Source organism: Poecile atricapillus, chromosome 3, assembly GCF_030490865.1.
Source record: "Poecile atricapillus isolate bPoeAtr1 chromosome 3, bPoeAtr1.hap1, whole genome shotgun sequence".
Classification (NCBI taxonomy): Eukaryota; Metazoa; Chordata; class Aves; order Passeriformes; family Paridae; genus Poecile; species Poecile atricapillus.
The window spans coordinates 78,426,185-78,450,106 of record NC_081251.1 but is presented as its reverse complement, the minus strand read 5'-3'; the positions used below and the strand labels follow the sequence as shown (position 1 = coordinate 78,450,106).

Sequence of the window (23,922 nt, the reverse complement as noted above, 5' to 3'; positions counted from 1 at the left end):
TTGATGTCAAACCCTTTCCCACTGATGTCAGTGGAAAGAGTGGCATTACACGACACTGCTCAGCAGCCCAACGGAGGGACAGTGTAACAGCAGCGGAGAAGGTTCAGGTGGTTCAGCTTTTTATTTTGGAAGCTGTACTGAAAAGCTTCCATATTCAACTTTCGTGGGAATTTGGGTACCATTGTTAGCATTCTAATTGTTAAAAGCCAGATGCAGAGTTACAACTAACACAGCAATCAGCATGGGGGGAGGAGGGCTGGGGGGTGCTGAGGGGAGAGCATATTAACGTGTCTAAATTGATGTTTTGTGACTCAGTGGTAGAAATCAATATTATTTGCACCAAGCCCCTCTGGGATGTCCAGCAAAAAGCAGTGCATTTGTCATGCTGCCATGTGATAACTCAGTCTTAAGTTTTCTGTGGTGAGGAATTCATGATTCTCTTTACTTTGAAGAATCTGCACCTGCACAGAGGAACTCAGTGAAAAGAAAGAGTTTGTTTGTGTCTGTAACACATGCACGTATTTTCAGGGCACAGAATGCAAACGAACTGCTTTGAATTCCAGGGGACTGAGAGCATCCCCAGAAGTTCTGGGCACCACAGTGTTACCCTGTATCTGCTCATGCAGTCATTGTTTGTCCTAGAGACTAATGCATAAGGATGAGTAAAAATGAGACTGACAGAGAAAATACATCTCTTCAGCTTTGACATGGGAAAAATTCACTTTACAAGCACCTGCCCCCAGCAACAGTTTCTCACCCTGCTCCAGCCTCTCTTGTGGCTCCACCAGCTACCTGATCAATTCCCAGGGGAAAGTCACTAGTGAAAACTCTGAAAATCCCTCTCAAGACAGACTCTCATCAAGACTGAAATGGTAAAGTTAGAGTGAGAGAGTGTGCACACAGGGTGAGAATTTTTTCCAGCATGCAAAGTCAGAATGACTGAGTAGAGTAATTCTGCTTTAACCTTGAAAACTACTTTTAATGTTTAGAGAAGTTTTGGATGACACTGGGAAAATATGTGTGTGTGTGGTTTTGAAAGAAAGGCTACCAGAAGAATCAGTGCAAGCAGGCTTGTACAATTGGGCTCTACTGGCACAGTGCTGACACAAGGCAAGCAGCTGCTCCAGACTAAGCCTCTCCAGGGCTCTGGCACTGCTTGGTGCTAACAGCACAGAGAGCATGTGTGCTGCAAATTCGAGTCTGTAACCACCAGTAACTCATTGAGAGGATTTAAGGTTTCAAGTAAACTACATCTGAATTAAGGTATGTGCAAGTTTATTACTGCTAAGCAGCTTTGCATTTCACTGCTGTTATACTGTGGAGAACTGCAGAAACAGAGTTAGCAAGGCCTATTCTACAGCTGCTCTATCAACTTTTACACATTGCCAATCCTTCAGCCTTGGTCTGAGGTCCAAAAGAGCTAGAAAGACTGCATCTGGCCTTCAGTCATCTCCATGACAGAGTCTTTTACGCAAAACCTGGTTCCATGTTTCAGCTGAAGTTGGTATTTGATCCACTGTTCACGACAAAGGATTATATTTATCTTAGTCAGATTTGTAGGACATGATCTGCAAAGATCAACATCTTCCAAAAGCTTTCTACCTGTCTCCTAAATATGATTATTAACACAAGAAAAAAGTACTGTAAATACTGTAACTTTCAGGTCCTTCTATAAATCAAATTATTGATTTTGAAAGGAGTTTTGCTTGGAGCATTGCATTTTGGTTTAACTTTCTTTTTAAAAGCACTTTCAAGGAAGACCTTGGTCTTGAGTTATTATTAAATCACAAAAAACCAACAGCAATGTTTATTCACACACCACTTGTATGTCTCTTCTTCTTTTTCATAAACAATCACATTCTTGTCATGGCAGACAGGATCTTTGCAAAGTTCTCAACACTTTCCTGAAGATGACTTTTATGTAAAGTGCTCTGGCATCATGCAGTCTACCTGAAGTTAATACGGATTTATTAGTTCATATATAAAAGAGCATTCTGGCTAACACTCGTGATCCTTGCCTACATAATGTCTGGAACAAAAGGTTTAACGTTCTCCAAATTCCTCAAGTGCCACAGGTCCTTAATCTCACCACATTCAGCATGACCCCTTGTGTATATTTCAGATACAAATCTTAGACAGAAGAAAGATTTTTCATCCACATAGCAACAGCTATCTTTCAAGTCTCTACCTTCCCACTAAAGTAATCTACAATCCTAAACCATGCATTAGAGTCTTCAGTAAACACAGAGCAATTCTAACATCAACTGTCAATGTTCTAACATAAAACCACATTCCAACATAAAACTACCAGTGTAAAAAGTAGCAGAAAGGGTTTTTTTACAGAAATTTACTTAATTTGTATAAAGCGAAGGCAAGACATGTATCCTTGACAACAGAAAATGTAGGGACAGGGCAAAGAGATAGAGACAGGTAAATACCACACTGGATTCCCATTTAACTGAGTATAATGTGAAAATTGTTAATTTCTTTTTTCAAGCTTGAGACAGTCTTGGAAGCTTGGCATGTATTTTTAAAGCCACTATGCTGAAAATAATTAAATTGGAAGTTCTGATTTAAAAAGGAAAAAAAAATCAAAATAATTATTTTTCTTAAATTTATTCATGGAACATATTTGAGGATTTCAATATAGTTGCTATCTGAGAGCTATAGCTGCACAGCCATCTTCATTGAATACATGCACAGCAATTCTGTTTCCCTGCATGTAAACAAACTTAGTTTGCTTAAACACTTCTAGTCTGCAGGGTAAGTTCCACTGAGGAAGAGAGTACTCAGACAAAATGAAGATTCATAGACTTTAAACGTCGTTCTTAACCATGGAAGATTTGCACATCCTGTAAGACATATTTTGTCTTCTTAAAGCATGTTAGCCAACTTCGCCCTCTTTTTCTAAGCCAAAATTAATACTTTTTCCAACACTCCAGTCCCAAAGAAATTAAAATATTTAACCATAATTAAGTTCTTTAAGGAAGTAATAATTAGTCAAGAGACTTAGGCCTACTGCTACTGCGTCTCCTCATTATTTTTTTTTTGTGGAGTACAAAAGATGACATCCTAGCATGTTTTTGAACAAGTGTTTTCCTCATGCAAAGAGAACTGTGTCTGCAGACCAATCCCTATCAAATTCCTTTACTTATATTGGCAGGGCAGGGTAAAACCCCCTAAGATCTTTCCTTTGTTTAAATGCATTTCCTGCCTTCCTTACTGCTATGGACTGTGTTGTGACAGGCCTATTTATAGTCCAAAGAAAGGAAAAAGCACCACTGGAGGCAGGAAAACTAAGTTGGGAAAGAATAGAAGGAAGTGTGGCTGCCATTCAGCCAAACAATCTAGAACTAATTGAGCTCAGAGGAGCCCCAGCCCCAGTGAAGCTGCTGGGAGTGAACAGAGCACAGTCCTGCTTCCCTCTCCAGGGCCCTGCCAGGGCTGCTGAGTGTGAGAGTCATGGGCAGGACACTGCTGGAAGCAAATAATCTCAGCATCTCCATATCCTGACAAGAACTCTTTCAAAAAAACAGGGAGTGATGCAAGTTGGATATCTATCGAATTAAGGTAAGTGCCTCCTTCTGGCATTTCTGCCTGCTGTATGCTCCACTTCTTTTCAGGTGTGGCCAGGCTGGTAAACAAAAAAAGGAATGAGCTTTGGAGAAGGAATGGCAACCAACTTTTACATAAAGGTTTAGCAGGATGTCTGATTTTTAGATAAAGAAATCGGAATTCACTTATGAATTCCTCAGAACTTTTCTTAAGCAAAAGAAGCCTTTGCCACAAATCCATCTGTGTTCCTGTTTCCTGACTTATGTCATGTTTATCTTATAGACTGTGATTAAGTACTAGAGAAATATTACGGTAAATGTATGCCCCAAAAGAAGATATGATGCCAACTCTGCATTGGTTTAAAAATAGAGATTTAGAGACAGACAGAGAAAGGGAGAAGTATTTGAAATATATATTTATACAAGACGTGTTAATACGGAATATAGAAACATATCAAAATGTATATAATGCAAGTTTTGTGATAATTTAGTCTTATGATGTACACTTGAAGGTAAGAACTTATAAGGGCTGAATTAAAGTAGCTGAAAGTTTCTAGAGTTTTAGAATTTATTGTGACAGGTAATTCGTGTGTGTGTGTCTGTGTATACACAAAAATATACTACATATAGATATCAAATCAAGATATATTATTCATTGTTGCTTGCAGTGCAATATTAGCTGCTGCCATTCTGAGTTCTAATTTAAACTGACAGTAGAATATGGGTGGAAATTTCTAATCTGCTTATTTTTAGATCTTATACACAATATTATACTATCATGACTGCATGTGTAAAAAGTTCCGTTTTAAGATAGATCAGTGTACAGACCATATTAATTCACTGAGTTACCATCAATAAGGCAAGGTTTTAAGATAAAAAAATTAGTTTTTTTTAAGACTGTGTTTGATTTCTTTGACTCTCAACATGTCCTTTGCACTTCTAACGAAGGAAGTGCTGTTGTGATTTGCAGGCAGCAGAATAGAAGCTGTAGAATAATAGACTCAGGTTTTCACCATGCAAATTTTATCCTCTTCAAAAGATCTATCAGAATAACCTTTGTATTGGTCTCATTTGTGTTAACACATTACCTCTAAGCATATGCTGTTCAGATTATTCATTTTTTAATCAGATATTGTCTAGGATTAGCGGTTTATGGTAAAAAGCTGCTGGTGAGTAGAAAGGAAGTGTGATGTGTTGTTATTCTACTGTATCCCCGTAGGATGCTATTATGTTTAGATGCTATTGTGAAGATAGTGAGGCAGGATGTCATCCATGTAGGTGAAAAGCCAGGATAGGACAATTGTAAACAGCAGCAGTCAGCTGAAAATCTGATCCAGGGAGGTGCCAAGCAGCAGTTCCAATGAAGCAGGAGCAAACCAGCGCTCATGGAATGGATCAGGCCTTTCTTTGTCTGATTTCAAAGTACTCAGCATTTACAGTAATTCTCAGTTCTCGGTGGTTATAAGCCTGTTCCTGTGAAGGCTAAAATGGCAGTAAAACCAGAAGATTGTACAGATATTTGCAAGAGAAAGCTCTTTAGACTGCAATTTTAGTAACTAGCATAGCATGCTTTCATGCAGGTAACATTCCCTGCTTTCAATTTCAGTAACTGATTGCCCTGCACAAAACTAAGCAGAAACAGAAAAAGAGTGTTGTAATTTAAAAATTTAGGAAGCATTGCAATTTCTAGTGTTGAATACAATAATTTCCATGAGATGTCAGTTGCACAGCGACTGCAATACAACTTAACAGGACACACTGTATCGTTCAGATTTATTCGGGTCAGCAGCACTCACTGCATTATTTTAAAGCTTGGTATCACTGCCTGAATGTAACAAAACAGAAACCTTTCCTCAGCTATGAGGAGAAGATCATATACAAATCAGCCAATTTACACTGTAGTTTACAAGAAAAGGTGACCAAAAATGTACTGATGCACTTTCATATTTGCCTTTGGAAAAAATACTGTAGATGGTACTTAAAAATTCCCTAATTAATACTCTTAATAAACACACATACAAAGATTTGTTTCTAAACTGCAAGAGTTCACACGTTCATTATTTCAAAGTTTGCAAACTGAGGGTTTTGTCCTGAGGATAGAGTCATGTGTTAAAAAATACTTCACAGAAAGAGTCATTGGGCACTGGAATGGGCTGTCCAGGGAGGTGGTTGAGTCACCACGGTCCCTGGAGGTGTTAAAAAAAGACTTGATGAGGCACTCACTGCCATGGTTTAGCTGATAAGGTAATGATAGGTCACAGGTTGGACTTGATGACTTCAAAGGTCCTTTCCTACCAACTTAATTCTGTGATTTCTGAAGGCCTTAGAATGAAATTTGCACCCCATCACCTTATAAAATTTTGCCACCTGCTATTGTCTAAGTACTCTGCAGGAGACTCTTTCGGCATGAACACTTTTGAGTGTTCACAAGTGCTAACAGGGGTACAATTATGAAAGCTCCAAGCTAAAAATTAAATATGAGAATTTGATACACCAGAAGGAAGTGGAGGTTCACAAACTTCCTGCCCTGACATTATTTTACCAGGTAATTAAAGAGGTTTCGGGTTGTCAAATAAATACTTCAGTCAGCTGTCACTACTGTGTGGGGCAGTGTGGATTTCTGTTTCCAGGAAAGCTGACTGACTTGAAGAAAAATCACATGACTTAAAAAATGATGCACTTCGGGTGACAAGTCATGCCATGCTTTCCTGCAAAGCTAGTTCAGGTTTAGTGAGATTTATTATTCCTCGTGCAATTGCTCAGGTGTAAGTATCCTAATTTCTCTCTAAGCCCTTATTCCACTATACCAGACACTCTTGCAAGGAAGCTTTGTGCTCCAAGTCACAGTCAGGCCCATTGACATTATAGGAAAAAAAAAAGAGCAGAGAATTAGAAGTGTTTGGAACAGTCAAAGCAAGATTTTTTGAGAACACATGTACAGTCTACAGTAGTCTCACTCAAAAAACAGAACTGGGGCAGAGGGAACACAAAAAGAAACCCAGTTAAAACACATTAAGAAATCAGCATTCAATATTGGACAGCATCAAAATAGTTCTACAAAGAGATGTAGCTGTTCAACACAACAGAAATGCTAGTGTTAAAAAAATAATTTCTTTGATAAAGTCTAAAACACCCAGCTCATAACTATGTGCTGAATAACATCCTGACTCGTGAAAATATTTATGCAGGTGCTTAAATTTAAGCACATGGGTAGTCTCATTGATTTCAAGCAAAATTATTTTAACAGACTGATAAAATTTAAAGCCTGGCAGAGTCATTAGATCATCTAGTCTGAGTACAAACACAGCAAGTTAATTTCATCATTTCTCTTATCCAAACCCCAAAAGCTTTCCTGCTTACAACAGAAGAGTAAGGATGTAGTATGTTCAAGATAAAAAATTTTAAGGGGAGGATCTCAATGTTCTACACGCATGAGTAGCGACCCACAACAGTGAGAATTGTTCAGGTTGACACAAATCCTTCAGCTCAAATGGGAATTGAATGTGCAGGCTTTTCACCAACTTACTGCACGAGGGTGAAGGTCAATGTGTGTATGGAAGACAGAGTGTTTCTCCCAGAAGTCTCTGTGCTATCAGAAAAAGCCATTAACTTTACTTTGGTTGCTTTCCTACTCTTCTAGTGGACTAGAAAAGTACTGTTGCATAAGCAAGGATTTTAAAAAAAGCTTCTTTAAAATCAATCTTTATGCCAAAGTGCAGCTATATTTTTTTGCCTTAAATTCTCTCATTCACCCCAGACCATGTGCAAATTGTGGTACAAAACAAGGAGCCATTGTTCAGGAACAGATGAAACAGAGATGTATTAACCAAATAGAAAAATACATCCAGAATGAATTTGTCAAAACTCTTATTTGGTCACACCTAGGCAGTTTAAAAAGGCTTATTATCTGAACAACAGATGAGAAAAAGTGGGAGACTTGACCTGGGCTCTGAGAATGAGAGTACAAGTACCTATTTGTCAATAACCATGCAGGTATCTTCATGTCTTGGGTTACCACAAAAAATAAAGAGTTGGCTTTGACAAGTGTTTTTGTCTTTATCTTCTTCATATTTATTCTGAGTTTCAGGGCTGGTACTCTCCTTGTTAATTAGTATAATACTTTCTGGGATGCAAAGGTGTACCCTAGGGGAAGCTTGTTCCAGCTTTTGGCAGCAGGGGGAAATGACAAACACTCTACCTTATTGTCCTGGGGTGACTAAACGAGGACACTTATGTAGACATAGATTCAGTCTTCCTGTCTTCTCTAAACTCACTGCAGCAGTTTGCTCTCATTTCTACACTGGATGTCATCTCTGAATTGTCCCTTCCCAACCCCCTGTGTAGTAATGGTTGCAGACTCATTTATCACAATGGTCCCCAACAGACCCCGTGGACTCAAACAACTGCACAATGTAAACAGCGCTCCTCCAAGGGCTCTTTAGTGCAGCACCACACAGCCCCAGGAAAATGAAAATGCCAGGTGGCCACCCTCCTGCAATGAGGTTGTGCCACTTGGTCAAGATAGCAGAAATGCAGGGAACAGCCAGAGCAGTTGTGGTGTGACACAGAGCATTGTGTGCAGTCTGCTCTGCCATCACAGTCCAACCAAGTACCAAATAACTCTGTCGGCAGGGCTGGATGAAGGAATTTAAAGTCAAGCTAACAGGTCTGGCGTTGTCTCACTAATTGATTAATGACTGTTTGCATTATAGAGCTGTAATGCACTTGAGTTAGAAAGAGCAGAAATGAATGTGTACCAACATCTCTGTTTAGACAGCTCAGCATTCTTAGAATCCTTTATATTCTAACACACTTTATTTTTCCAGCATTGTGTTCCAGCATAGTGTTCCATGGTTATTTTGGATTATTACTGTACCAGAATTATCTTGGAAGGCTGGAGACAAAGATAAATCTTCAAAGATGAGCTCATTACTAAAGGGAAAAGGAAAACCAAACTCAATCTCAATTGAACTACAAAATATGCTTCATAACTTCATAAATGGGAACAGGCAAGGGAGAGAAGTGGATTAATGCTGAATTTTTCCATGCTGCTTGACATTCCTCCAAATAATGGATAGTCTCCTCTTTCTCTCTTAAAAGAAAGAACTTTCATACTGCCTTCATATAATGCTGTGGTTTGATACTGGAACACAGCCTACGTGGAATTCTGGACCCAGCACATCACTCTAATATAGTTCTATTCATTCAAATATGTTCTATTAGAGGTAATTGTCTTAAGCAATAATTAAAAAGAGTAAAAACATAAAAGAGGAGGATAATGTCCTCATACCACTAAAAGAAAAGGAACTAGAACTAACAACAGAGAAGGGCCCAGAGTAAAACAAGTGTAATAAATCTAGCAGTTATATATAGAGACCTTGGCCCCAAGGGGCTCTGTCATACAAAATATTAAGTGTTGTGGCTATAATAAGCAAATCTCCTCTCAGCTAAGGAGCATGGAAGCAATAGTCTCTCTCTTGTCTTTGTACTGAATACTTCATGCATAGTAGGAAGGCACAGATGGATGTAAATTCACTCATCTCAGAGTGAGCTGGAAGCATGAACCCTGAGACATTTGCAGCAAATTTCAGACAGGCTGCTGGTTAACAGTCTGACAGATAAACATGCTGTATGTTGGACTAAGTGGAGATCCTGCCTGACAGTTCTATCAGAGCAGGCATTTGTGATCCATGCCTCCTTTTACAGGGCATAAAAATGTTACTGTTCATAAGAAAGCAATGCGTTAATTTTTAGTATTTTGACAGAAATACTTAAAAAGCGGTCAGGGTTTTTTCTAGAGAGAAGAAGGAAATAGGTTTAGTTTTTTGCTCTTTTCTGTGTCTGTTACTAGACTCCATTGTTTCCACTCTCGTAATGTCAGTGCAAATGGACTTGTAAAGTGGAAACCAGTGCTCCAAGTTGTTACTAGACACTCAGTACCAGCCTGTGCTGCGTCACTGAGGAAAGACTGACTTACCAAACCAAGAGCCACTGTGACATCAGTGCTGACAACGTCTATCAAAATGAATAGAGTGAAAAAAACATTTTTCACTCTTCATGTGTAGTACAAATTTGGCAGATAACATTCTCTCTGTTGTAAAATTTGAGTGAAAATCATTCTCAGAAATTATCTATACAAGACAAAGGTGACAGCAGTTGAACTTGCAATAGGAGAGACAAGTAAAATGAAAAAATCTAGGTACTTTTGCTAAAACATTTCAATGTTCACTGAATTGAAAACTTCTGTGCAACTATAATTTCATTTAAAGTCTGAGAGAGGATATAATGAAGAACTCAGGAAAAAACCTTAATGTCATACTGTTGGTCTCTTGTATTTGTTTGCACCAAGTGTGGAAACAACTCCATACTTACTGGAGATTTTAAAATGGTAGAGGAACTACTGATTAGTTCAAACTTACCAGATGCAGAAAAGACAACAAAAACCGAGAGCTGCTGTAAATTCAACATTACAGCAATTCCCCATCCTTCTTCAGCACATCACTCACAATGAGGATGGCTGGAGAAACTTAAAGAACAAATCTCTTCCAAATGCACACGTCTGTTTAGAAATCTTCAATCTAGACAGTATTGGGGAAAAAAAAAACAACCCTTTGTGACAGATGTGCTTCTGAGCTACTGTGTCTAAGCCTAGAATTACTGGAACACCTCGTCAGGCTCTGTTTCTGAAATGAGCATATCCACCCTGTGGAATAAAACTATTCAATGTAGTTGGTGATAGACAATGAAGAGCTTTTGTTGCTTTGGTTTTTTGGGTTTTTTGCAATCGTGGGTCTATTGTCACTGCTGCAGAAGCTGTCCTTAGTGCCTGCTATCAAGGCCTGGCACAATTCCACCCTCTTAGCAAGGGAGATGCCAGCGTGCATTAGCATTCACAGTATAGAACAACTTATATTTCTCATTCCACCTCTGTACTTCAATGTGAAACTAAACCAAGTAAAGGGAACTGGAAATAAAGAACAGGGTTCTTACAATAATAATAACCATTTTAATAATTAGAATTTCTTACACATGTCTATAAATCTCCAGCCTCTCTGTGAATACTGTGGGCTTTGGAAAGGCAGGAATAAGTGTGATAAGGGTTGTCTTGTGGATGGGGATTTTTTTGTTTGAGTAGGCTTGAGGTTTTCATTCATCCTATCAGTCATTGTCATCCCCTTTCTAAATCCGAGAACTGAAGATACAGAAAAAATAAGACCATCCCAAATTTTTCATTTGTCATTTTTCATTAATCAGATTTGTAGTCCCTAAAATCTAGTATCTCCCTATACTTCTTTAAAGAAAATTTATCACATAAGTTAAGATACAATTACCATTAACCTGCAGCTGTGAGTGCACAGCATTTCCACAAACCAGCACACAGATTCCAAGATGGACATCAAGAGGAGGAAAGAAGAAAAAGGAGAGGGGGTCCCACTAGTAATGTACATGAAAGAAAAGGTTGCCTTGCACATTTATCATTAAGCTTGATCCTTCCACCTCCCATCTCCACCTCCTGGATCCTCTCTCCTTTACTCTTGTAAGTCTGTGCTTCATGGTTGGATGATGTTCATCCTCAAAGGTCCCTTCAAACGGAATTATTCTATTCTATTCTATTCTATTCTATTCTATTCTATTCTATTCTATTCTATTCTATTCTATTCTATTCTATTCTATTCTATTCTATTCTATTCTATTCTATTCTATTCTATTCTATTCTATTCTATTCTATTCTATTCTATTCTATTCTATTCTATTCTATTCTATTCTATTCTATTCTATTCTATTCTGTTCTATTCTGTTCTATTCTGTTCTATTCTGTTCTATTCTGTTCTATTCTGTTCTATTCTGTTCTATTCTGTTCTATTCTGTTCTATTCTGTTCTATTCTGTTCTCTTCTGTTCTCTTCTGTTCTGTTCTGTTCTATCCTGTCCTGTCCTGTCCTGTCCTGTCCTGTCCTGTCCTGTCCTGTTCTATCCTGTTCTGTTCTGTTCTCTCTCATATCACTTCCATTCCAGGCATACTAATTCTGGGTTTTCCACTAAGCAGACCAAGTGCTTAGGAGAAAACTAGGAGCCATCCAAAAGTGGTGGGAAGACCGCCTAGAAGACAAGCCAGAGCCCCTCTGGAACATGGCATGGGAAGCACTGAGGGCACAGACTACTGGCAGAGTGGCTTAATTCCCATAGAATTCAGGAGTCACTGCAACAAATGAAAACCTTTGTCAGGAGCTTATAGCTGGGCTGAATGTTTACTAGGTAAAAAAAAAAAATCCCCCACTGCCTGCCATGGTGCAACTGAGCTGTCAAAAAGCAGGTCTGTATTTCATAGACTAGAACTATTGCTGTTTTGCAACTTGAAAGAAATGTTTAATGGACCTTGACAATTTTTTCCATCCATAATTTCTGACAATAGAATTATTGGATATTTTAATGTAATTCACAAACTCTGAATTTCAGATGGGTACAGAGCATATCAAACTTCCATTTAAATTATTATTTTCTCATATACTTAAATTACTGAAGGGCACTGTTTTCCAATGAAAAGCAGCCAGCAGCCTTGACTCTAAGCACTGCTCTGAGCTCACCTGATGACATTTAATTGATGTTATAAAGGAAGAACTGATTTCAAGGGTCATATCCAGGGATGCCCCAATTTGATAACTTATCCTCTCAACTCTTACTCTCTCAGAGGTAATGTGACTACTGGGTGCACCCTTGGGCACGGAAGGGGAGATGCACTGGGAATTTGCAGTACTCCTGTGCCCCCTAGAGCATTACACTGAAGGACCTGGAACTGACTTAGACTGCTAGAGATGTAATGTAGCCCATAAATGTTTAAAACTGATTTAATGTAATGTAAGGTTGAGAGCCTTATATGCTGTATTTTCAGCAAAATTTCCTATCTGTTGTGCCCCTCATACATCCTTTAGCTGGAAGCTCTGTGTAAGAGCTGCTGGACTATTTATAGCAGCCCCTTTAATCGCACTTAGGTATTTATGAAGCATCCTGTCTGGTGAAGGCTTCCATGGTCTGCTTTCATTCACTTCAGCTGATAGTGAAGGCTATATAGTATCTGGGGCAGTGAGGTAGTGTTGCCCTGAGAATCAGGCCTTTCGATATTGTTTTCATAATTTCTAGCCACTTTCCCAGGAAAGTAACTATAAACATAGGTGTTTATACATTCCATTAAAGATATGCCTTTTGATGGATGTCTCTCACAGACAGCGTGGTTGGGAAGGTGGTAACCTGACTATCCAATCCCTGGTTGTGGTCAGAAACTTATAAATACTAAAAGAACAAAATAAACTTCCTTCTTCTTTCATCACACTTTGAGCTGCATCAATGTGAATCATTTCATGTCCGACAGTGACAAGGTAGACCAGCAAACCAGGCAGTTTGTCTGTTAGGTTTGAGTTCCATATGTTCTAAAAGGCCAAAGTCAAATAGCACTGCAGCCATTTAGGAAGCAAACGTAGCAACACAGACTTGCAGTTGACACTGACATCTGTGTCCACTGAGAGTCTTACATCCTGTTCCATAAATTCCAGAAGAACATGTTAACAGAAAAGAGACATTTTCAGGCAACCCACGAAACAGATGTCCATAACTGCCATATGCAGAAAATAACTCAATAGTTCAAAATTCTGCACAGTCTCAAAGCATTGATTTTGAGATCAGCTCTCCGTTAGTGATCAATTTCTAAATTAAAATACCTACAGTTAATGAAATGACACATAAGCAAGACATAGATAAGTGCATCTAAAAAAACCAAAAAATAAATAAATAAGAGAAACAACCATTTAAAAGAAGCCATGAAATAAAGCCTCTCCTACAATAAGGAGAGGCTCTGGATCCATTTATCCAGCATCAGTAAAAGCAAAAATCTCCTGATCTCAACCCAAACCAAAATGGACAACTGTTCCATTCTTTAGCTCCTTGGAGCTATTCTAAAAGCTATCCATACTATGTGACATTAAAAATTTTATTTACATGCACACATGCCTATCACAATTCAGTGCTAACTGTACTTATTTTCTGTTGCTCCTTTTCAGTATTTCTCATGTCCCATTTCAGCGTGACTTAGAAATCTGTGTTCATCTCTTAGTTTTTATTTGAGGCATTAATCATAGAATCTTTTGAGTTGTAAGGAACCCACAAGGATCATCGTGTCCTATTCACAAATGAATGTCCATAGAGAAAGAAATGCACCCTTTTCAATACAGTCTTCATTTGTTTTCTCAACAGAAAGAGAAGGTAGAATACTGTTGTGTTCCATACAGCAAAGCTTTTGTCATATTTAAAATGCTGATGGAAGTAAGAACACAACATTTAATTTTTTGCAGCTGCATTAACTACCTGGTCTTCTTTTCTATGTTGGTATTTCTTTTAAAAAACAGGAAATAATAGAAAAAAAAAGGAAAACCTCCACAAAAATTTTAAGACCTTTATTTTTAGGAATTACACCCAAATTATTTCTCTGTTCTGTTTCACAATAACTTAAAATTGTCTGTCTAGAATGAGGACAGATAATTTTTTTCCCACATAAACCACAGTTTACGGCAGTATTTACAGAGCCATAAAAATTAGTTTATTTGTCTACTAATTTCAGAAAGTACAAATGCTACTTTTCTTTTTAGGAAGTGTATCCAAAGTTGTTTGTGGAATATTGCCATTCAGTCATTATCATCAAATTATGTTCCTATGTGGAGCATGACTACCAAATACAGACAGCTATTCAGTGCAGAATGATGACATTGTACTCTGTGCTATTTCAAATGGCCCAGGTACCACCAGTATTTAATCAATTAGATTAACAGTTGCTGATAAATGTAAAAGAGTGCAGTTGATATTGCATAATAGGAGAAATGGACAAAGTAACAAAAATTATATTTATGGTCAAATAGATTATTTTGGAACACATTTCAGTCATGTTTTCTTCAGTATCAACAGGGAGTAATTTTCTACAAAGTTGTAAAGAAATTTAGGTGTAATTTCAAAGCTGCATGTAAAGTTCTGGTACTCTTGATCTTATTGTGTTTTAGGGGAAATGAAATAGCATTTGTCAAGGATAACTCCTTTGGTCAATGGATGGTGCCTTAAAGCCCAGTGAGTGCCTTCTCCTTTCTCTGAGCGAGGCCACGTGTTTACAGCCAGGTCTGTGATCCATGGCCAGGCTCTGCTGGAACTTCCAACCCAGTTCTGCCAGGGCAGCTCTCGCTCCCTTTTTGAAATTGCCATTCCTCCACTGGCCTACATTTAAATGAATTCATTCCTCATGGGCTTCTTTCTCATTTTTAAATTCATAGATTTTACAACCTCCTTTTCTAAAGCCTTCTCAGCAGCTGTGCAGGCCCCTGGGTCACAGAGCCCCATGCCCTGGGACCATCTCTTGGAGCCTTCCCGCACGACATGAGGAGCAGCTTGTTGAGGTGCTGCCCAGCTTGACTGTGCATCAGGACACACCTGCAGCAAACATTCCCTGCTTCCCAGGCCTTCCTCCTCCCTCTGCCTCTTGCTCAGGCCAAGAGGAGGCCAGGCCACATGCACAGCTCAAGCCCTTTGAGCAGGAACCCCAACCCCAGGGCTCCTTGGCCCCCAGGCTGGGATTAAAGCCTCCCCACAGCTGGATACACCCATGCCTGGCCGGGCTGAGAGAGCTCCTTCAAGGCATGAGTTTGTCCTCCGAAAACTTGTTTTCCCAGAGTCCCGAGGAACAGGAGAAGCTCACAAAGGCAGGCGTGGTAATTAGCACAAGGGCTTCTTCGCTGCTCCAGGCTGTGCTGGCAGCACTGGTGGCTGCATGGTTTTGTAACCATGTGCTGGTTTATATAATATGAAGAGCTGGCTAAGGTCAAAGGAAGCAGCCCGAGTTGCCCTTCGTCACTGCAGACTTCAGGGATTTGCTGGCTTTCATTGGATTCTGACAAATGTGCCAGCTAGATATGCTATACCATTCTAACAATTTTTAAAGCAGGCACCTGGCTCTGAGATATCCCTTTAATTTGTCCAAATCTCAGTTGCAGCACTATCTATGGGTGCAGTTTGTATTCCAGAAAAATGCCCCATAATGCCCTTTGTAATCCAATGAGACTATGCTGTCTTGCAGGATCTGGATTGCTTAGCAAACATCAAAATAGCATTACCACGTCCTGTACTGAGGTATGGCAATTGCCTGTGTCCTTTCAGTCTTGCCAATTTGCGGTACCACCAGGGTTTCAGCAGAGTGTATCCTGTACATGGGATGGGAATTTCAGAAATTCAGAAAATGATATTTTGCACCTCACCCTCGAAATACCATTGACTGTACACCTTTGTCTCAAATACTTAAATATCTTTAAATGAGTGACCAAGTTAAAGGAAATTAAGTGTAAAGTCTCAGTTGAATTTCAGTAATGTGTGACTACATATCACCCGGAAATTTCCATCAAAACCCTTTCTTGACTTCAGAATTTCTCCTTCATTTTTCCTACATCTGGGAACATGGGGATAAGGATGCATTTTTTTGCTCTCTCTGTTTAGACTGATAGTCTTCACCTCAAAGGGTCTGCCTCAGTCTGACTATACAATATCTGGCAAACATATTATGAAACACATAATCCATGAAGTAAAAATGCCAGGTGCCAAAATTAAAATGATCTCCAGTATTAATACTCACAGCTCTAATGTCCAAACACAAAAGATAGTAATGTTCCTCTTAAGAACAACTAATCCCCAAAAGTGGGGTTGTTCATGTATTTTGCATGATCACTGGAGTGCCCTGGTGTTAAAGACACTAGGAACAAAAGAGTATTTTAAATTTTCCTGCTCCTGTTTAAATTCCTGTGTTAAAACATAGCAAAATCTGCAGTCAGAAAAAAACCTGAAGCGATCAACGGGGATGTGTTTAACTTTCCACTTGTGCTGCCCCTACTGTCGATTAAGGCTTATCTACTGTTTGGTGTTAGTCATTAAAAAAAAAACTACCGACAAAAACCCAGAAGTTATGGAGCACAGAGCGCCGCGTTCCAGTCAAATGCTTTAGCAAAGGCTGTTATTATGAAAAGGATTTTCTAATAGGGGGAATAATGATCTTCAGAGTCTAACCTCCTGGCACGGCAGTGAGATTTATCAGGAGGGGCATGTGACTAGTTAAGACACACAGCCCCAGCTTGAAGGAAACAGCTGCTCATTTCATGCTTTAGCACTTGGCAGCTGGACAAGGAAGGGTGATGTTTGTGTTGAATACCTCTGCAGAACCAAGTACAGTAAGTGATTTTCCCTGTTTTTGATTTTTTTTCCTAAACTGTCACTGTTTTCCCATTTTCATCCTAGACCTTTCATAAAAATACTTGAAAGGGTGAAGCATATTTTTGAAACTTCATTGATAAGCAGTCATTCATGCTCAGATTGTCTGTATTTTTCTGTGATTAACAGCATTGTTTTTGGTCTTGCGGGAACAAGGCAGGTACGGTGTTTCGCCCTCATGCTAGCCAGGAAGGGAATATGGTGCTTATTTATTCAGATGATGGAGTGAGGAGGCTGTTTATGATGACTGAATTTTCCTTTCTCTGTAGAGCTAGTCAATAGGTAGTGATGCAACGTGAGTATAGAGAAATGTCAGTGTTTGCCTTAAAAGCACTAGGGTAAGGAATTGACAGAGGTAATCCCTCAAAACAGTGTGATCAATCTGAAAAAAATTGCTTGTGACTGATTACTTCCTGGGGGTTAATGCAGAGATTTTTTTGAAAGGAAAAGGTAGAAGAAATGCAGGAAGACTGAAGATGTACTGATTAAGATATTCTTGAGCCATTCTGAATAAGAATACATAATTGTATTTTGAAGATCGAAATAATCCTCCCTAAGAAACAGGGAAGGAGTCTCCTAAATATCTCCAAGTTTTTAATTCAATTTTTTTTTTTGGGTACTTGTATGTTTTGTGGTTTTGCTTCATGAATGATTGATGTCCCTGTCTGATAATTTTTGACTCTTAGAGTCTGAAGTTTTCTTTTAAAACCAGAGTGTAGGATACATAAAAAGGAACTTTTGATCAATTATTTACATCGAGATGAATCAGGTGTCTTTGGAGGAAGACTTAGGAGGAACGGGAACAGGTGAATGAGTGATGGATCTTGATATGTGATAAGACTAAGGTGCTGTGGGTAACGTTAAACAGGGACAGACAGAGCAGTGGGGTCCTGTTGAGGAAGGTCTAAGAGAAAACACTGTTAGGCAGCATGCAGTCTCCCCTTTAAAGGTGGGGAGAGTAAGCTTTTCAAAGATTTCTCATGTAAGAAAGTGAGACATTATCTTTGAAGACTTTTACTTTTCTTTTAAACCGTAGTTTATGATTTTGACAGTTATTTGGAAATTTTGTAGGAAAATGTCAATCGGTTTCAATTGTTCACAAAACCAGAAGTCTGTGTGGCTTCCTGCCTGTTTGTGTCTCCAGGGATAGACTGCCTTTGAAGCAAGAACTGAAGAACTCTCAGCACCCTGCAGCCCTCCCACAGGGGTACTCTGGAACACCATTAACAGAGCAGGCCCCCAGGTCCTGAGGTACCTGGCACTGTGTCAGGAGCCCCTGGTGCCTGCAGTGGGCTGCAATAAGGCTGCAATGGGGCCCCTCCAGCCTGTCCACATCTCCATTCCATGTGGGGCAGGGAGAATAACTTGCTTCCTGTCACTTTTTATTTTGATCCCTGAATAAGTTTCTTTTTCTTCAGAACTCTAGGAATTCTGCTTTTTGAGTAAGATTATGCCACGGTGTGCTTGTTTCCAGACACTGTACTTTGTAATTTTAGTGAGTGCTCTCTGTTAACCAAACTGAGCAGGACTGTTGAAGGACCTTGTTGTAAACCTAAGTTCAACCCCAAATCCTCCAGAAAACAGATATGAGCTCAGTCCATACCTGCTGTAACTTCTTGGTCCCTGCTTCTCCACAGCCTCTGAGCCAGTGTTGGTGCAGAAGGTTGATGCAAAGCCAAATGGCTCTGCACCAGCTGGGCTGTGAGCCAGCTGTAGGTGCCTCTCTCAGAGCTGATTGATTCTCTGGTTGTGCTGGGAATTAAGAGTAATATAAAAGAGACAAAAGGATGATTACAAAGTAAACATTAGATAACCACAGTACTGAGCTTGCCTTCAGGTTATAATGTCTGAAAACACCTTGTTACAGTGGTAACTGAATTGTCTCAAAGAAATGTGGTGGGAGAGCTCAGTTTTGTGCCTCTTTACCATTGATTGTAAAGGTAATTTACAATCAAGGAGAATAACTCATCACTTGGATCTGCAAAGTTTAAGATAAAAACCCCTGCTTTATTTACAGCTTCCAGCTGTCATTACTGTATCTGATTCTGAATTAAATTCAAGATTCATGACTAGATTTTTAAATTATCTATCCACAAAAGAAGAAAACTGGATCAATATCACAAGATTCTCAAGAGTGTAATTGTTTCAATCCTTATCACTTACTCACTTTGGTGTTAAACACAGCCAGTGTACTTTGAGAAATAAGTGCAGTCCTCAGGCTGCCTCACCTTTTGGCTTTTCTCATTAATTCAAACTGCAATATCTGTCACTGCAACACCAGTCATGGAACACCACTGGGGCACACACTGATTTTTCACTTGAGCAGAAAACACAACCTCTGAGACACCTTTTTATATTATTTTATAATATCCTGATCTCATAAAAAGTAATGCTCAGCTTCTTGAATATACACCCCCATTATGATCATGTAAGTCAAGGCAGGTCTGCATAGGCATGAAGCACATTAATTAAATTCCAGCATTCTTTGTTTAGGGAGGTGCTCTGCCCTTGCATTTCCCCTTGATGCATCTCAAGAAAGTCCAATATATAACTGAAAGTTCATCCTGGATTTTTTTTATTACATTGTACAGGAGATTGGATAACGGTGGGGATGTTGCTGTCCCTGTGCAGAAGCTCAGTCATTGAGAGTGACCCTTGTCAGTGAGAGTGTCATAAAGTTCCTGTTAAATCTTTTCCTCTGAGGAAATGATCGGGGCAGCCTGGCATTCTCTGAATGGGTATATTTCTGCTCTATATCAAAACATCTAGCTGAGGAGCAACTGCAGTTGTGCTAGCCCCTCTCTCTAGTTGAAAATGCCATTGTACCAAGGAGCCACTCCCAGGATATTCCCGAATAAAGAGAGGAAACTACTTTTAAAAATACTGTAAGGGCACTTGTGTCCTTTTCTTTTTTTCCTAAGCTACCTAGGCCTGGCTACAGTACATTTGTACAGGTACTCTAAACATCTTGCTCTAAGTGTTTTCTTTTAACATATTTATGGTATATTCACTTTTTACTGCTGAATTTGATAAATTTGTTTTTATGTTGGTCTCTTCTTACAAGTCAGAAATAGCAAGGTTTTATACCTCAGAGTTTGAATCAAAAGCCTGAAACAAATTCTCAGGTCCTCTGGTTTTTGCTCTTCGTTACTTTTCTCCATGTTTTTTTCCATTCAGTGTGAATAGCCAGTGAAATAGTACTTTTTCAGTAATAGGTTTTCTTATTGGTGTAACATACCAAAAAATCACCTGACCACCAGAACAGAGGTGTTGTGACAGGGCTAGGGGGGGGTACTTTTGTCTTGTAATGAATGTAAAAAATTGTCAGCTACAAGCACCAGCAATATCAACAGAAACAGATTTGGTGAGTCCAGTTCAGCTACAAAGACTAATCCTGCAAACACATAGGTATTTGCTCAGCTGATCATGAGAGATCCCATCAGAAAGCTCAGCTAACCTGTAAGTGTGTATGAGGCCAGGCTCAGCGTGTGGGTGCGTGGAAATACCCACAGGGGTGATGTTTACAGCTCAGCAGAAAATACAATTACCCCTGAGAACTACTCTGGTTGTTTTGGTGGCCATCTGCTGTCTCACTTCTCTGAACAACTGCTCCCCTTGACCACATTCAAATAAGTGAAATGGTTTGACTCTCTCTGCAGAGTACTCTCCCACCTGTGATTTATGCATATGCTCCTTACTAATGATCTGGGGTTTCTTGGTCAAGGGGAGTGGGCTTCAGGATCTTGAGAACCTGCCAAGCATAATAATACATGTTAAATTAGTGAGATCTGAGCTATTCTTGTTCAGATAGCTCATATATTTAGTTCCTGCAAAGAGAAAATAACTGTATCATCTTGAATTAACACAAATTTAATATTAGTGATTCTGCAGTATGTCTGCTTTGGACTACCACAAAAGTCATCCCAAGCTTAATGTACAGTAGCTGATGCACATATATTGATATTACATGTTATATATATTGATACATTTCCATATACCACTCCTTCCACTCCTGTTAAAATTGCCTCTCTTTTCAACCCCTTCTATGGAAACCTGTTCCACTCAGAGCAGTGATGAGCTTGTGCAAGGGGGTCTGGAGTGCAGGTATGTGCAGGAACGGGATCTCTGAGGTGAACAAGGATTTTCCATTATTTCTGAAGTATATTATACTCCCCATGCCTGAAACAGGTTGAAGATTTTCAACATAGAAATCAGTCTAAGTTAGAGACTGGAATTTAAGTAAGTCATACATGATACGGTCAAATAGACTGAACATGGCTTGCATGGGGGGGGTATTTGCATGCCTGCTAAACCTGTTGATAAGGCTGCCTTTGATACATGACCAAAGGTTCATATATTCTTTGTTGGAATGCTGTTTTCTTGTTCATGTTCTTTAGAAAGATGAACATTTCTCCAGCTTAAACTCTTGTCTCAACAAGTTGAATTTCCTTAATCTGAAGTGACATTATTACAGATAGGCTTCTATTCATGACCCATAATTCACTTAGGTCCACCCAATCCATAATCTTGGTGCAGGTTCGTGTGGCACACATGGTAAATTGTTTCACAGCAACATTCTGTTCAAGCCCAGAGCTTGTTTGGAAATTTCTGGTGTTGCTAGTGGGAAGTAAAAAACCCCCAGTTTATGCAAATACATAATTGATTACCATTGGGGAAAATTACATCAGAAAAAGTTTGCTGAATTCGGGCTTGAGTCAACTCACTATCTGGATATATAGTGATTTTTGTCCTCCAAATGAGAATAGCCATGACATTCCAGCCTTATCATGCTGTTCATAGAATAGCTTCCTTAAAAGACTAATAATAATCTCCTCCACTAAAGATGTCTTGCCTGCTTTAGCTTGCTTACTCATGTTCTGCTTTGCTGAATTCATGATCACATACTTCCTGGAACAGCTGCCACCCTTCCTAAAACTCTTGGTTTCCAGGCCCTGCCCTAATGACTGTCTGTATATTTTTATCTTAAGTAGGGATTGGGGCAGGAACTTGAATTCACATTTTTCCTCTCTTCTTGAGTGAGTGCTCTTCCCCTTAAATTACAGTCATGCTCTTGCTTGCTTGATTCCTGCAGACCAAAGAAATGTCATTATTTCATGCAATATGGAATTACACTGAGGTTCTGAGGATGGTGAATCTCCTCTGCAGTCTCAGCCAAGAGAGCATGAGATCTGCAATCCTTCATAACTTTAAGGAGTCTTCAGAGCTCTTGGAAAAGGAATTTGGGCATCATGGCTGCACCTATGTTGTGTGGGATTGATGCATTGGGTGTGACTAAAGGATGCTTAACACAGACAAGGCAGAGGATTTTTGTGTATACAGACCCCAATAGGATTTAGGAGTGACCTATCTAGGGAGCTTCTTGATGTTACTGGCTCAGACTTTAATATCAAAAGTGCAGGAAGAGGTTACAAGATCTAGGCAGTCACCTTCTGGGGTGAGGAGGTGAGAAGTGAGAGACCAGGCTGAGAAATATACCCCTGGAGTCAGGCCGTAGAAGTAAAAGGGAGCCAAGATTTGGGCTCTTAATCCTTCTCTTGGATCTAGTTCTCAGCTCATATTGCAGAACTAAAATAAGAGACGTGGCTTTCAGATTACCATATCTTAAGTTTGCTTCATGTCTGTGTTTCAGAATCATCTTCTTTTTGAATACTTGAACTGATTTAATGATATTGAATTAGAAATTGGTATAAAATTTGACTTGAACACGGTTATCTGGTATACTAGTGCTTATAGAAATACAGTTTACTCCTGTAAGCTTGAAAAGGACTGAGCTGTTTTGAAAATCCGACTGCAACAGCAGCTACTCTTTCAATTCTAAATACTGCAGAAAGAAAAACAAGTCCCTAAGCCTCTAAATCAGCTTTTAAATCAAGATCTTCCCAACCCCTTCACCCTTTAATTTCTTCCCCTTGCTTGACCACATTTTTCACTTGATATTAGCTTTACTATATAGCCACAGGATTTTGATTTTTTTTTTTTTAGAATTACTGGAGTTCAGCAGATCTGTAAGGAAATCCTGATAAGGTTCTTAAATTTGATAATTATATGCTAAGAAGTAAAGAGTTATGGGTATCCTCTATAAATTCAAAACAATCAGGTTTGGATTAATTCAAGAAGAGTCTTTCAAGTTGCTTGGGATGGTCTGAACTGGTCACTGCAAAGATGTTATACTACCAATTAACTGGCAGGGTTTTATCTACCATGCCAAAAGTGCACTGGTTGCAGTATGTGATTCTCAGCTGTTACAGCTACAGCAACTGCTCTTGTTGCTTCTCAAATAATGGTGAATCCTTTAGCATACATGAGCTTTAAGGAATTACAGTATTGTATCTTAACATATGAGCTTAGCAAACTTAACCAAGGGGTTTTGGTAAGGTTTGTTTTTCTGTTTTTCTGAAGTCCTATGGCTGTGGAAGTGGGATATTTGTGTAGCTGCAATCCTGTGTTACATATTCTTTCATACAATAAATATATCACTGCCAAAATAATACTAGCAAAATAAATATCAAAGTTGTTTGTTTTGAAGTATTACTTATTAAAGCAGGAACTGTAAGATGCTTTTCCTCTTTTTCCTTTGATATTTTGCTTTAACGCTGCTCCTTCCCCTTTTTCAAGTTGTCTTGCTGTTCTGTATATTTTTATATACAGCACATTCTTACATTACTCTCTTTGTAAAGAAGGCATTTAACTTGTTGGCTGCAAGCTGTCTTATTGTTAGGAAGGTATGTGGTTATTAATAAAACTCACTCTGGTCCAAGAGCTTGGATATAGGAATATAGGGACTGTGGTGACACTGTTCTCATATCCTCTGTAGACTTCTTGTATCATAAACAGTTTTAGAGGTTTGCTGTTTCTTCTTGTTTGTACTAACCAGTGCATGTTTCTTAGTAGATTGCTTTGTGAGGAAGCAAAGCTTAGTCAGCCCACTGATGGTTGCTTTGTTACCTCTGAAAAGAAAAGTACAAAATCTAGTCAGAGGCACTAAAACCAGCCAATAATCTCTTTACTGCTCTTCTCTGTTGGAGGCTTAGTATTTAAAAAAAACTCTGGCCCAAGAAGCACTC

General features: G+C 39.1%; 1 protein-coding gene across 6 annotated transcripts in view; it reads left to right on the top strand.

The window, feature by feature from the left end:
• Positions 1-3,367: 3,367 nt before the first annotated feature.
• Positions 3,368-23,922, top strand: part of RASGRP3 (RAS guanyl releasing protein 3) — a 58,900-nt gene continuing 38,345 nt past the window's right edge. For 2 of the 6 annotated variants that reach the window (XM_058836323.1, XM_058836326.1), the window contains exon 1: positions 3,368-3,570. The gene's annotated coding sequence lies outside the window, so the exon portion shown is untranslated. Of the gene's footprint in view, positions 3,571-16,695; positions 16,798-23,922 lie in introns of those variants that run through there. The other 4 variants (XM_058836328.1, XM_058836324.1, XM_058836329.1 and 1 more) reach the window with 4 other exon arrangements.